The sequence below is a fragment of the Triticum dicoccoides genome, chromosome 5B, assembly GCF_002162155.2.
Source record: "Triticum dicoccoides isolate Atlit2015 ecotype Zavitan chromosome 5B, WEW_v2.0, whole genome shotgun sequence".
In the NCBI taxonomy this organism is placed as follows: Eukaryota; Viridiplantae; Streptophyta; class Magnoliopsida; order Poales; family Poaceae; genus Triticum; species Triticum dicoccoides.
In genome coordinates this window covers 564,211,215-564,217,113 of record NC_041389.1, presented here as the reverse complement: position 1 = coordinate 564,217,113, position 5,899 = coordinate 564,211,215, and positions in this window count along the sequence as shown.

Here is a 5,899-nt window from a genome sequence, read left to right as displayed (position 1 = left end):
GGTGTTTCATATAGTGTGTTAGCTAGTTAATTAGAGAGAAGTGTCGTCTCTTATGTACGTGCTTGGTCGACGCTACGTATTGTATATAGAGAGGGCCTCGACACGCTAGCTAGTAAGAAAATGAAGGGAACCATTAAGTACAGAAATTCGTCATGCATACCGAGAGAAGTGATCGATCGACCTCTCCTTCTCTGAGAGATTGGTCGAACAACAAGTTTTCGTATTATCTATCCGACGCTACTGGATACATACATATACAATATGTAAAATCTCTTACAATCCCCTAACAATTGAAATCAATTTCCACATGATATTCTCCGGCTTTATTGATGACGTGGTCAAGAAAGAATCCCACCAATTCCTCTTGAATTGCTTTCATGCGATCTTGTTCTAGGAGTTCATCCCGCATCTGTCACGTCTAATTTGAAGAAGGGGGTTAATACATATATGAATGAAACTCAACAGAAATGATGGTGTAATAAAATGAAATTGTGAATATTATTGCTTACACACTTCATATTGTTTTTTAGAGTAGCCCCGCTTATTTTTCAAAGTCGCGTTGTAGATGAACTCGCACTCGTAGTATCCACAGAAATTATTCCCTTATTCCTGCCACAAGCACTTTACGATAAATAGAGGTCAATCAAACTGATAATGAAGCATTATAAATGGCATTGATGAAAGTACAGCTATAGAATCAACGGGAGATGCGCGCAACTAGCTAGCTAGTAGTACTTACTTTCGGGTATGTATATCGCAGCTCTTTCGGCAGTCCCGGAACTTCTGCAGTGAACTGTTTCCAAACCCTGCAAGACAAAGGAAATAAATATTATTACTTGAGATATCAGGAAATGAACAAAAAGTTGCCGATATGGTGCGATAAATGATCGATTGAACTTACTTGTTGAGTATTTTAGTCATGTCCGCATAGGTTTGGGGATCTTTTTGTCTCGAGTCTAAGACGTTTACTACTCCCCGCTCAAGCTTAATCTCCAGAAGAACATAGTGGAATCTGCGCACGCATGCATAACTCATCAATTACATTACCATAACCTCACTCGAGTAATAAGGGAAACCGAATATGCACACGACAGTAACACTCACCGGGAGTTGTAAGGAAAGAGTATTAAATCTTTGTTTTGATTTTTGATCAACGATTGTAGCAAGTTCGCCTCGGCCTCTGCGGGGTGCTTTTTAACCAGAAATTCATCTATGATATTTGTGTTAGTGAACCCAATATCATACATTTCTTGTTTTTTGCACTCGACGATCTTCAATCTGCATAATATAGTGAGGATAATTAATTATAAATGCATGCAATGAAAGAGCCGAGCTATATATAGAGACTTAATGACAGAAATAGTACTTACAGACAGTAGCAAAAGACCATTAGTTTATCGAGGGCCTTTTGATTGAAGAACGCGAAGAACTCATCAAATGGAACAGTCAACAGATCAGTTGCAACGAGGTCGTGCTCCTCTTTAATATTCAGATACAAAGCATTCGTCCCGCCAGACTCTCTGCAGGTTTTCATGTACCAATTATGGAATCTTCGCATCATAGTTTTCAGAGATTTTTCATCTTTGACGAGAGGCTTCCCGTACTCGTATTTGTGTTCGTCCACCTCCAAGAAATCAGGAAGTTGATCGTCAGGCAGGTAATCTCCAAGATTGCCATAACCGGCCACCATCCCCGAAGCATTAGACACATTGAGCGGCGGGCACGATTGCTGTGCTTGTTCACCGAGCTGGGCAATTTTTTTCCCAGCTGCTCGTTCTTTTAACCTTTTATCACTGACAGTACTTCCCGACCACTGGACTTCGAGATATGTCTATTCAGTAATGCGCTGATAGTTGGTTCTCGGTGGAGACTTTGGTGGTTTCCTCAGGGCATTGATAGTGCGCTTTGCTTTTACCGGATCTACCTTCTCCTCCGGAGGTGGATGTCTCTTTGCTTTCACCCCTTCAAAGAAGTCCTTCACGTGGGCCCGCACGATCATCGCGTTTTCCTCCTCGGTCCTCTCGTACGGTAACTTCTCTAGAGGCTTGAGAGGTGGACCGTATCTGTATTGCCTCCCGCCTCTGCTGGCTGCTGTATTGCTAGATGCCGGAGCAGACGGAGCGGCTGTGGCGCCTGTCTTCTTTCATGCTTGCTTACGAGGCGGAGGAGAAGGACTACGACGCGCCAATGCAATAATAAAAGTAAGAAAATAATACAAGTATCTATCTAAACATACAAGTAAGAATATTTTTCCTTTCAGAAAGAAGATAAGAACAAGAGGCTCACCACGGTGGTGCCGGCGATGAGATCGGCGCGGGTGGTCAACGGTGGTGAAGACGGGTACGGGGCGTGATGGACTGCTAAACCTAGACAAATATTGAGGAAAATGGAGCTTGAAGGTCGAGCTTGGAGAGGAGAAAGCTTAAGTAGTGTGGCTCGGGCATTCCATCGAACACCTTGTGTGCATAGGAGGTGAGCTAGAGCACCACCAAGCCCTCTCCCCCTCGGCTGCCAGAAAAAACAGAGCAGTGTGCTCTGCTCTTACGCGAGGGGGTATATATAGGCACCTCATTGGTCCCGGTTGGTGGCTTGAACCGGGACTAAAGGGCAGCCTTTGGTCCCGCTTCGTGGCACCAACCGGGACCAATGGTGGTGGGCCAGGAGCGAGGCCCATTAGTCCCGGTTCGTCCCACCAACCGGGACCAAAAGGTCTAGTCGAACCGGGACCAATGGCCCACGTGGCCCGACCGGCCCCCGGGGCTCACGAACCGGGTCCAATGCCACCATTGGTCCCGGTTCTGGATTGAACCGGGTCTAATGGGCTAACCCGGCCTGGACCAATGCCCCCTTTGCTACTAGTGGCTCAGGTCATTCCCGCCGAATATTTCTTTCAGGCGAGATTTGATCGGCCCCCATCTTATGTGAGGGCAAAATCTGTTATCTCGATTGGATTCGATTAACCTAACACAAGGCCGGAACATGTTTTGTTGGAACCTCACTATATCTAGGTCCTTCACAGTCTACTCTATGCACCGTGAACTCACGCATTCAGAGGTTCTAGTGGATAATAAGAAGAAAATTTGGATGTCGTAGATTCCACTAGAAGTTAAATCTTTATGTGGTATCTTCAAAGGGGAGTTGTGCTAACCAAAGACAATATCGCCCTTCATAGTTGGCAAGGAAGTACGAAGTGTAGTTTATGTACTCATAACGATACAATCAAAACCTCTTTTTTCAGTGCAAGTTTGCGCGTTGTACTTGTTCACTCATCGAAATAGCGTCCAGTTTGTATTCGCCCATAAGTGTTGCCAATATTTTTGGTCCTTCGTTGGACGGAATTTCAAATAGGTTTAAAATGCTAATTTGGACGGGAGCATAAGTCTTATTACGAACGCTTTGGTTATGGAGAAATGATTTGGTTTTTGAGGGCACAAACACCTCTGCTTTACAGGGTTTTCATCTGTATGCACTCGTTTCGTACGTGGTCTATGCTACATCGAACAAAGTACCAACCGATGTTCAAGGTGGTGTGTATGCCGTTGTAGCGGGTGGTCACAAAGGTCTTTACCCAGCATGGGTGGCAGCGTAATCTCCGGATTGGTCCACCACCACCTTCAATATAAGCATAGTGTCGGTCCTATATGATCCTACTGCTGTTAATATGTTGACTTTTATACCTTCTTTTGAGTTTGGTATTGTTTGGCTGTGTACATCTTAATTATGTAGAGGCTGGATGTTTCTTATCATGCTTTGTTTCCGTTTAATGTACATTTTGAGTCAACAAAGATTCAGAGCAAAGCGGAAAGAATACCATGGATTAGAAAACTGGGTGAAGGCTTTTGTTTGAGTTAACTGGTTGATACTCCTACCCTGTATGAAATGATACTCCTGTTGTTGCTGTTGTTGTATTGTGTCTTTGTTTTCCTAGGTTGTGCTTTTTCTGTATAGCTTATTTTCTTTTGCAAAGACCTTTTGTATCATTTATTTGAAAATCAATAAAAATACGCAGCAGAGTCCTGTTGTTTCCCTAAAAAAACAAAGATTCCCTTTGTCAGAAAATACCAACCAGAGTGAAAACTGACCGGGTTCTTGATGTCCTGATAACGATTATGAGTTCTTGTCGGTTGTCACCTTATGAGTAGTTCTTCCATTGACAGGCGTGGCTGGCAGCAGTAAGCAAACTGAAACGTTTTCTGTTGGCAACGTATACAATTCGTCTAACAGCAATACGGGGATGTGCAGCTCCAAGATAAATTTTTTTGCTTGGCTTCTATCCAAGAAATAATTGACGTCCGAGCTGTTCTTCACAGGCAACAAATTCTTGACAATGATCTCTTTCTGTTTGGTGGCGCCGACAGTGAATCTATTAAACCTTTTTGCACTCAAATTAATGTAACCATACGAGGCAGATCCTAATCATCAATGTGCTATGCTATGCTAGCTAGCACGCCATGAACTGATATTGTTGATATTGCCATGTTGAACGGAAATGCAAGGTGGCTTGTTATCCTCTTGCTGGATGGACTCTCGAGCGGTTTGTGCTGGTTGAGCTCAGTTCAATCATCTTACCGATAGACTAGTGGAACAATGTGGCTTGTCATTTTGACCATAGGAAATTATCCACGGCTGTCTATTCTTGCTAGCATCTACGGAAGGAGCATATTCGTCAAGTTTTTTAGTAGATTGCCGTCTGCAAGGATATCCTGTTCCACCAAAGCAAGCATGATCTGACTTGTCGAGCTCTTTAGCTCGTTGGTTGTTTTATGGTGAAAATGAGAACACAAGAGACGAATTAGCATTTATTTTTCATTTGGTGGTGCGTGTCACATCTTCTCATTCATGTAATTAATCATTTGTGTCAGAATTTGTTCCTTGAATGCATCAGCAATACAACTATTGTTTCCTAATTACAATATGAGTTTAACTTGGAAGGATGATGGACATTTGCCGGCAGTCCGGTCAGAAACACGAAGGTAGACAAGCTAGCGTCGAATGAGAATCGACAACCTTACTCTTCACCTAAGTTTTTTTTTTGCGTGTGTACTCTTCACCTAAGATGACCATGCATACAAGAGAGTCTTCGTGTTGTTTTGCATCTTGCTAGTTTAAATGAGAGATAATTGATACAGATAGTTACACATATTGGAGTATGAATCAGCTAGTACTATGCATATGCATATTGTCGCTTCACAAATTCAGGCACAGGCTCAATCAGTACAAACAAATACAAGGGCTTTGTGATGTACAGGAGCACATCCCTTATCAATGGCCAAAGTCGGAATCATTATGCCAGCAGCGCTGCTTTCATTAACTTTAGAAAACGACCACCTAACATATACTCCCTCCGTCCTAAAATAAATGCCTCAACTTTGTACTAGTTCTAATACAAATTTGTACTAAGCTTAGGACATTTATTTTAGGACGGAGGGAGTAGTAGATTTCTTCAGATCGTCAAAGGAGATTAACATCAGACAAAATCAAGCAAGCTCGAGCTTTTGAAATCCCATGGTCCTCAGATCACCGATGTGTATCCCATTCCCATATGAGCTTTTTTTTACAGCAAGATGACATGTGAACGGATTGTAGTACCACATATTGTCTGCATGCATGTAACGGAATTGAATCTTCTACGGAGACTGCATACAAATCCAAGATAACAAACACTTGTCTGCTGCATCCTGGGACAGAAAAGGAGCACCTCAGTTGCAGAAAGTATTGACCGGAATGGAATCCAGTGAATCAGAAAGCCTCGAACAAGATTCATCGGGCGAACCAACCTATGGTTTGATGGTTAGAGGGACTGTGGTATCCCCAGCCCACCAGAGTTCAAATCCTGGTGCTCGCATTTATTTCTGAATTTATTTCAGGATTTCCGGCGATGCGCATTCAATAGGAGGAG